The following is a 10,478-nucleotide window of genomic DNA, read 5'->3' as shown; positions in this document are numbered from 1 at the left end:
CTAACAGCAGTAAGCTCCAAGAAGGGTGGGAAGAGATTCCTAGCAGTGGTGATCTGTTTGCCTAGTGCCAATGGCAGGTGAAAAGCCACCATGTGATTCACCACCCTGGCTGCCAAGAGTGAGGACTTTTCTGGGTCACAGGGAAATAAACACATTTTAGGGCAACAGCAAGACAAGGGGAAGTAACAGCCTTGGAATTTAGCTTGGGGTTAAACAAAAAATCTTGGGAGATGCTAGGATGTAGACACATCCAGAATGGATGGAATTATCCCATGAATCTATTCTATGGTGTCCTCAGCATGAGTTTGAAGATTCCTTGTTGGCATCTCATTGATTTATTGGCTGGATTCTGGCAGCTGTTGGTGAGAGCAAGGTTGGCTGCTCCAGGCATGAAACAAACCATAGAGGAACAAGTTCAAATTCTTTTCAGCTGTATGCAGACAACTTAACCTCTCTGAGCCTTAGCGGCTTCAACTCTAAAATAATGAATAGCACTGAGCTTGAGAAACCCTGGAATGAGATGGCTGAAGCCTAAGTTCAGTGACTGGTTCATTGTTAGTGGACCTGAGAAACTGACAGGACAGATGCAACTAGGGTTGAAAAAGCACATAATATAATGGTTAACGGTGTGGACAATGGAACCTTGCCTCCTAGATTCAAATCTTCCAATTTTCTCCTCTTTCTGTTCCACTTGCATCTGTAAACCATGTGCCCAGTCATGGCCCCATAACTGGGCAACGCCATTATGTTCTCCTTTGACCACGGCTCCAAGACCTTCAGGGCATCTTGTGAGGCTCTTCTCTCCAGCAGATGAAGGGTTATTATCCTCCCTTAGATTTGGTAACTGAGGCCCAAAGGAATCAAGAACTTTGGCCAAGCACGAGTACCCATTTTACAAAGGGAGAAACAGCCTCAGAGAGTTTCAGTAATGAATGCAAGTCCATAATGCTAGTAAGTGAATGAGCTGGGATTTGAACCCAGACCTATCTAGCTCCAGAATCCTTCTTTCATGGAGTTCAAGTCTACCAGGACGAGGGGAGGAATTGAAGCAGGATGATAGCTAAGTAGATGCGTAAGTCAGTCTAATGATTATAGAAATAATTATAAGAGCTGTGAAGAAAGTAAACTGGCTGGTGTGATAGAGAGGAAATGGGAGAAGAGCAATATTTTTCAATGGGGAGATCAGGGAAAGACTCCCAGAAGGGAGGTAATAAACCCTAAAACCGTTCTTGGTAATGCATGTAATGCATGCACTATAATATTTGGCACCTAGAAAGTTCCAATAATTGGTAGTCATTATTAAGGAAAGTGAAATGCTTTCTCAAAGATAATTGTAAAATCAAAGGGATAGTGTGTGTTTTGTCCTACTTCCAACATCTAGAGCCTTTCTCTCACGGAATAGGAGGGAGGGAGGAGAAAACTGAGGGCAGTGATAGGCTTGGCAAACAGAGGCCTTGGCCGGCTCAAAGCTTCAGCGCCTGGGGCCAGCTGCTTCATTCAGTGCTTGGCAGCGCCCCTGCAGAGTGGAGAATGCCAAGAGGGTAAGAGTCATCTCCGCTCTCCACGCAGTGGCTGTGTGACCTTGGGCAAGTCACATCTCCTGTCTGGGCATCTGTTTGTTCATCTGTAAAATGAAGGTTTGGGTCTAGATGGATTTTTAAGATCCCTTCCGGCTCTAATTCTGTGTCATCTGAACTCTGACCAACGCCTGCCTCCTTCCGCGGACGTGTTCCCACAGTGCCCTCTATTGGCTGTTTAGTAGAGAGCAGGTACCATACAGATGCAGCCCCGGGGACCGGGAGAAATGGGAAATGCCAGCTGCCTTTCTTCTGTGAGGGATTTAGAACCCTTGGGGCACATCTGGATCCGCACACAGGATAAGAGTTAGGCAGTCTGACTTCCTAGAGTTACAGAATTTTGGAAAGGGAGACTTAAAGACTCTTTATTGCAGCAACAGCAGTATTAGCTAACATTTGTTTAGGGCTAACCATTTACTGAACATGGGCTTGATGCTGTGCATAAAGTCATGAGTATAACAGGCACAGGGCTGTCCTGAGGGTGGTAGTGTGTACACGGAGACCTAAAGAGTGAGGACTTGCCCATGTGACGATCAGCTGGAAAGATTGTAATAGCCAAGAGAATAGCATGTGCAAAGGTCCTGGAGGAGAAAAAGACAAGCGTGTGTTCGGAACCAAAGGAAGTAGAGTCAATTGTTACTAGATACTAAAGAATCTTGGAATGTGAAAACCATGATGATGGGTGGAGTTACAATCACTTTGTAAAACTGCTTAGCGGTATTTACCAAAGCTGAATAAATACACTTCACGAAGATGAGCGTATGCGCTCACCAAAAAGGCATGTATAAGAAAGCAGCATGCTTACCAGTAGCTGAAATCTGGAAACAGCCCACATGTCCATCAACAGTAGAATGGATCAATAAATTAGGCTTTATTCTTCCAATAGAATCATGTCAGCAATCAGAATGAGATCCAAGTATAATGAAACACAACAATATGGATCAGGTTCACAAAGAGAATGTTGCACATATTAATAAGAAACTGAGTTCAAATGATATATATTCCTTTTATATAAAGTTCAAAACCAGACAAAACCACTGTATGGTGCTAGAAGTCAGGACAGCGGTTGCCCTTGGGAGATGTAGGAACTGGAGGGGCAAGAGGGGGCTTCTGGGAGCAGCCACTGTTGTATTTCATGAACGGGGTGATGGTTACACATGAGTGTTCATTTTGTTAAAATTCATCAAGCTATACTTGTGATTTATGTGCATGATCTGTATGTTATATGCCAATAAAATATAGTAAAAGCATTATGTGGCTACCCGGTGACATCTACTTGTTCATCACAGTCTCACTTACTGTCTGTGTAGGAGCAACACAGACAGGAATATTTTGAGAACAAGATTCTAAGTGCTACTTTTCTGCCTGAGGAGCTCCAAGTAGAGGGGAACTCTTGACAAGATAGGCCAGTTCCTTGGAGTCCCTGAAGAGTGGAGAATGACTGGACAAGGAGCTGGCTCACTGGGCTCTTTAGAAAAAGCCAGAAAGAATCAAGGAAGGGAAAGTTTTCTCTCCCAAGGCATCTCAGAGTTCTGAATCAGCTTCCTGTTTAGCATTTCAGTACCAGAGAGGCACTCTCCCAGGTTCTGAATTTACTGGAGAGTTCTGAGGCCAAGTTTACCGGTGAGGATTTGTCTTGAGACAGCCTCAGGCTGGGTAAAAGAGGGCGGTTTTAGGGCCAGAAGGTTTGACATCCATACTTTGTCAACAGTGAAGTCATAGGTCTTCAAGTATAATAGAGGAGGTATCATTATCTTAATTCACAGATGACCTGAGGGAAGTTAAGTGCAGTTCTTGAACTGCTCACATCAGCAGAAGTCAGGGTGAAATATGAATTTCTTGATTCCTGGTTCAGTGCACCCTGGGTGTCAGTTTCCTCATGGAAACAAAGAGGGAGTTGAATTAGATAATCTGTAAAGCTCCTCTGTGTGTCCCAGGTCCAGTGACTCTTTTGAGTTCTTGCTGAGGATAAAGGGACCTTAACAATTTCTCAGGAAGAATGGATGCAGTATCATTTACCCTTGCCTGCGTTAACTAGGAGTTGTCAGCACATGCACACACAAAGATGTGCACATATGATCACACATGTACACACATGCACACGTGCACACTCATGCACACATGCATACACACATACACACTATGCACATTTGTATGCTCTCATGCACAGGCACACATATGTACACACACGTCTTGCCACAGTTCTGAGGTAGGTTTTTTATTGTTGTTTTTCTTTTTTCTTTCTTTTTTTTTTTTTCTGAGACAGAGTCTCACTCTGTCGCCCAGGCTGGAATGCAGTGGCGCCATCTCAGCTCGCAGCAACCTCCACCTCCTGGGTTCAAGCAATTCTCCTGCCTCAGCCTCCCTATACTAGCTAAGACTACAGGTGCCTGCCACCTCGCCTGGCGAATTTTTGTATTTTAGTACAGACGAGGTTTCACCATATTGGCCAGGCTGGTCTCGAGCTCCTGACCTCAAGCAATCCACCCACCTTGGCCTCCCAAAGTGCTGGGATTACAGATGTGAGCCACCGCACCCAGCCTGAGGTAGATTTTATATTTGTCATTGTCCAGCATCAAGGGTCAGGCAGGGAGGCAGAAAGAGCGCCTGTATTACATTTAAGCGAATCCAAGTTCGAATCTTGCATTCTGTCACTTCCTAACTGTGCAACCTGGAGCAAGTTCCCTAATGTTTGTCTCTTCCTTCCTTATCTGTGATTTGAAGTGCTGATCCATCTGTAGGCACTAAACAAATGGCAGGCCCGTGTTATCTGTATGACGTCAAGGAGTTCCTTAAACCTCTTCATGCCTGTTTCTTCCTCTGTAAAATGGAATAACAGCCCCTATATCAAAGGAAGAGGCTGAAGCAAAGTATATGATGTAAAGAGTTTACTTGAGCCAGGATAAGGAAGATTCAGACATCAGTCACCTTGGATATGAGCTCCACTTGGCCTTTATTACAGGCAGATTTTTAAAGGCAAAAAAGGCAGGGGGCAAGGATTGGACTGATACAAAGTTCTGCCGCGGATTCTCATTGATTTGCAGAAATAACATTGATTAGTGATTGGCTACCCATTGTTAAGCCTTAGAGTGTGGGATGTTGTGTCCAGTGAGGTGTTATTAGGTTAATTCATAGCTACTTGTGGCAATAGCAGGCAGTTTCGACAGATGAATACATAGCTCTAAAGGGGGAGAATAAGATGTGATTGCTGTATCATTTGAATGCTTCTCTGGGCCTAATAATTTGAAAGAGCTCACATTCCTCGATAAAAGTTCTTTTCTTTCCTTGGGATTAAGTTAGATGATAAATTTAAAATGTTTAGCATGCCGATTTATATGTATTAAGTATTCATTAAGTGTTATTCCATGTGCTGAGGGAGGGGGACACCCTCCCACATGCTCCCATGAGCCCTATTTCTGGCAGATGTAAAGATTTTTTTTTTAATGGCATTTTTTGGCCACATCTAGGAAGTAAGAGGGAAAATAAAGAGAAGTGAGAAACAGCTTAGTCCATTAAAATGGGAATAATAGTAGTAATGATGGTGATGAGAATGCTGCAGTTTTCTTCTGTATGATTTTTTCTTTTCTTTTCTTTTTTTTTTTTTTTTTGAGACGGCGTCTCACTCTTGTTGCCCAGGCTGGAGTGCAATGGCGCAATCTCGGCTCACTGCAACCTCCGCCTCCCGGGTTCAAGTGATTCTCCTGCCTTAGCCTCCTGAGTAGCTGGGATTACAGCCATGCACCACCACTCCTGGCTAATTTTTATATTTTTAGTAGAGACGGGGATTCACCATGTTGGCCAGGCTGGTCTCAAACTCCTGACCAGGTGTCAGGTGATCCACCTGCCTCTGCCTCCCAAAGCATTGGGCTTACAGGCATGAGCCCGTGCGATGTGTTTTGTGTGTTTGTTTGTGTGTTTGTTTTATACTTTAAGTTCTAGGGTACATGTGCACAACATGCAGGTTTGTTACATATGTATACATGTGCCATGTTAGTGTGCTGCACCCATTAACTCGTCATTTACATTAGGTATATCTCCTAATGCTATCCCTCCCCACTCCCCCCACCCCATGACAGGCCCCAGTGTGTGACGTTCCCCTTCCTGTGTCCAAGTGTTATCATTGTTCAATTCCCACCTATGAGTGAGAACATGTGGTGTTTGGTTTTTTGTCCTTGTGATAGTTTGCTCAGAATGATGGTTTCCAGCTTCATCCATGTCCTTACAAAGGACATGAACTCATCATTTTTTATGGCTGCATAGTATTCCATGGTGCATACGTGCCACATTTTCTTAATCCAGTCTATCATTGATGGACATTTGGGTTGGTTCCAAGTCTTTGCTATTGTGAATAGTGCCTCAATAAACATACGTGTGCATGTGTCTTTATAGCAGCATAATTTATAATCCTTTGGGTATATACCCAGTAATGGGATGGCTAGGTCAAATGGTATTTCTAGTTCTAGATCCTTGAGGAATCACCACACTGTCTTCCACAGTGGTTGAACTAGTTTTTATGCATTGCAAAGTGACTACACACCCTATCCCTTGTCTCCTTCATCTCTCTAGCAGCCCTCGGGTAATTAGGGCAGCTACTACTTTCATCTTCCATATAAGAAGTGGGAACACTTTCATGGATGTTCTGGGACCCACAGTCCAAGTCCTGGTTCTTAGAGAGTTGGATCCAGATCCTGTGTCTTGTAGGTATATAGGTATGTGTTTATGCATTGAAATGAAATATGCACAGCTAGGTCCTTCTCCGTCTCCCCTATAAAGCCTATAAAGTCTTCTATGAAACAAAGCTAATTTCATTCTCAGACAGAGGCTCCCAGAATCCAGTGTTTTGATTGGTCTCTGCTACAAATGCTTTTTCTGATATTTGTGTGTTTGCAAGTCCCTCTCTAAGACTTTCTAAAATTTGATTGCTAATTGGCTGTTATATGCATGAAGTTCTGGACTTGGTGTCCCAAGCTCATAGATTTACTTTTTTTTCTCCCCCTCCTGCCATTAAATAATCACCCTTGAGCTTCTCTCAACTTACTCTCCATCAATAACCATTGTATTGGTTCCATTACAGCCCTCCTTAATACAAAACAACAACAACAACAACACACCATTCAAACTTCCAACCAACTTTCCCTGAAGGCACAGAAGATGAGACCTAAGGGAAAAGAAATCCACCCTCTTTAACATCAGCTAACAGCATAGGAGTAAATTTCTGGTACAGAGCCCAGAATTCCTATTTCACATTCTGATTTGGCACTTTCACCATAATTATTCAAGTGGGAAAATCTCCTCTACTTTTCCTGTGAAGCTGTTTCTTCTCCTTCTGGAAGATAACAGCAGGATGATAGAGGAGGTAAAAGGATAAAGAGAAATGATGCAGCCTGTTTCTTCATTTATTCGACCAATAATGTTTGAATATGACGAAGTCCTTGTCCTCAAGGAACTAACAGCCTGGGGTGAAGAGTGCAGGTGGGACAGATGTAAAAACAATTTCAGATGCAGATGCTACATGTGATTATAAAAGTCTGTAGAGTGGCTCATGCCTGTAATCCCAGCACTTTAGGAGGCTAAGGCAGGCAGATCACCTGAGGTCAGGAGTTCGAGACCAGCCTGGCCGACATGTAAAACCCCATCTCTACTAAAAATACAAAAAATAGCCAGGCGTGGTGGCAGCCACCTGTAATCCCAGCTACTCGAGAGGCTGAGGCAGGAGAATTGCTTGAACCAGAGAGGTGGAGGTTGTGGTGAGCCGAGATCACACCACTGCACTCTAGCCTGGGCAACAAGAGTGAGACTTCATCTCAAAAAAAAAAAAAAAAGTTTGTAAAGAAGAGGTCATAAAGTAGGGTAGTAGTTTTTTTTAAATATTTAGCTTCCTTTTCTCTCTTTATCATGCTCATGCTTTTCTCTACTTTCTTGAAAAAATGGAATGTATTTTTTAAACTGTGTTGACTTTCTGGTCTGCTGATTCTATTATTTGTCATTTGTGGGTCTATTTTCTATTGATTGATTTGCCTACTCTACACTGGACAGGGGGATCCAGGAAGGCTTCACAGGAGAAATAACCCCAGTGAGGGGAAGTGTCCTTCAGGCAGCAAAACAGCACACAAAAGTAGGGTAGAGCACAATAGAACAGCTCAGGGAGCCTGAGAAATTCTGTGGCACTGGAAGCTGGGTTATGAAGGGGATATGTTTAAGGGCTAAGGCTGGAGAGGCAGGCAAAGAACATGATCTGTTAGGTAAGCAGGCAGAACTCGTCCTATAGAAGGTAAAGAGCCTCTGGAGCGATCTAAAGGAGAAAGTGACTTTTGTTTTAAATGCTCACTAGCTGCAGAGTAGAGAATGGATTGAGAGAGGTGAGCCTGGAGAAAGGCCACTTAAGAAGCTATTATGGTGGTTAAGGTGAGAGATGAAAGTAGCCCAGAAAAGATCAGATTCAATGGAGCTGAAGAAAAGTGGATCAATCTGATAGACTTTTAGAAGGGAGAATCTAATATGATAGAAAATATGAGGGTGATTTCTGGCCCTTCACAGGAGAAAGAGGCTGAAAGAGAGGAACAGAGTGAGGAGAGATTATGAAATGGGTTAGGATGGGTGGCGTGTATCCTCTGGGGTTCCCATGCCAAATTTCCTTCCGGTGACCAGTTTTACCTTTCTCCCTGCCCCCTTCATCCCTGCCTGGTCATTAAGGATGGACATGCCACTTATCTTTGCTGGAACTTAATTTTCATCCATGAAATGAAGGGACTGGGATTGAACCCTTCCCTCCTCTCCCAGGCTGAGCTGAGCTCTCCCTTCTCTGAGTCTTGCAATGTCTGTCTCAGTCTTACACTACTAAGCTTTTGCTGCCTAGTATCCGCATTCTGTTTCCCCAAGAAGAGTTAAGTTCTGGGAGGGCAGGGCACCTTAAGCCACTCGGCATCCTCTACCAGCTGCTTGCAAAGGCTTCTTCAGACCTGAGAGGCCAGTCTTCCTGGGTATGCAAGACTAGTCTTCAGGTTGCTTCTTGCTATCCCCAACATCCTTACTCTCCAGAACTTTCAGATGCTGAGTCCAGGGCCCATTTCACTGAGCCCTCTGCAGCTGGAATTTATCTTGCCCCAGAGCCCAGCTGAACATCACTAGGGGTGGGAGATGTAAGCTGATGGGAGAGAAACATGGCAGGAATCCTGGTTCTAGGAAAGTTGGATCCAGATCCTGTGTCTCGTAGGGACGTATGTGTGTGTTTATGTATATATATGTATGCGTGTATGTGCAGACATATGTGTGTGTGAGTATTGGAGTGTCTCTGTGGGTTTTTTTTTTTCTGTATTAAGTTATATGTGAAGTTCCATTGATGTGTCTGCATCTAAATCATGACGCATAAGTCAGTGCACACATGTCAACATCTATATGCCCATGAGTATTAATGCCTGTGTATGTGTGAGGGCCTTTGCTGGAAAATGCATGTGTCTGTCCACATACCTGTTTGCAAGTGGGTGCATATATGTATACACATATACATATGTGTGTATATGGGTGCCACACTGTGTGTGTGTGTTAAGTGTTATATATAAATGGAGGCAGGATACAGTGTCTAGTTAAGAGCATTTGCTTCAAAGTCTGGCTACCTGGGTTCAAGCCCTGAAATCAGCATTTAAAAGCTATAGGCCTTTGAGTAATTATCTTTTTAAAGCATTGGTTTACTCATCACTAAATTGAAGGTAATAATAGTGGCTACCTTCAATGTCTAATGTGAGGGTGGAATGATATAATGCCCAAAATGCACTTAAAATAATGCCTTATACATAGGGGGTGTTAAAAATATTGGTTGTTACAAAGTAATTCATGACAATAAATATGTAAGTGGCTGACTTGAGGTTCTCTGTGCCTTTGGGCACATGAGGTTGATATGTGTGTCTGTTAGAATGTGTGTTGGTGTGAATAGATGCCTCTGGGTATACAGGCCTGTGTGTGTGGGTAAGTGGGCATGTGTGTTTGTGGTTTGCCTGTGAGCGCCTCTATGTGAGTTTGTGTTCTGCCAGGATTGTGAATCTTCCAAGGGAAGGGATTGTGTCTAATTAATTATTGTACCCAGGCCCTTGGACCTGGGACATAAAAACTGCTAAGCAAATTTGTGTTGACTGAATGAATGAAGTGGACTGGACATTCAGAGATTGTTATTCAGACAACATGCCCATTTGTAGAAAACAAAAAAGTGTAAATAGCTAGCTAGGTAGATGATAATTGAGTAGATAGGTATGTAGATGATAGGTAGATAGGAGATAGATGATAGATAGATAGATGATAGATAGATAGATAGATAGATAGATAGATAGCCAGACAGACAGATAGCTGAGATTGGCTCTAAGTGGAATCCTATGTACTTTCTCCTGGAAGTTATATTAGAGTTCGTATGTCCCCGGGTGCTCCAAAACATTGGCTCTGGCAGCTCTGTGAGTTATTATGGAGTTGCTTTGAGGGCCTTCAGAGAAAGGAATCACAGAATGGGAGAGCTAAGCTCCCCACCTGACATCAACAAGAATCTATTTGCTTTTAATATCTGGATGTCCATGTCAAGTTGTAAAGTTCCACTACTCTAAATTTTTGAAAATCTTGTTACAGACCAACCCCTTTTATTCTACAGAAGGGAGCAGCTGAGCCTCAGAGAGGGGAGAAGGTTAGAACCTGACCTCTCTTTCAGGCCTATTTCTACCATGCCACCTGCCTTGGGATGTAGTAGGTATAACTCCTCTAACTCACTGGGAAACAGAATGCAATTCTTCTCGGGAACCCCTCTTTTACAGAAGCCACTATCATAGTGGCCCTTGGGATGTCTGTCGAAGAAACGACCCCATTTGTGTCAGACCTGCCCCATCAGGTCAGCCCCTTTGGCTATGTGCTTGATGATCCCAGTCC

The sequence above is a fragment of the Nomascus leucogenys genome, chromosome 2 (assembly GCF_006542625.1).
Source record: "Nomascus leucogenys isolate Asia chromosome 2, Asia_NLE_v1, whole genome shotgun sequence".
NCBI classification, from domain to species: domain Eukaryota; kingdom Metazoa; phylum Chordata; class Mammalia; order Primates; family Hylobatidae; genus Nomascus; species Nomascus leucogenys.
Note: the sequence above shows the minus strand (reverse complement) of the source record.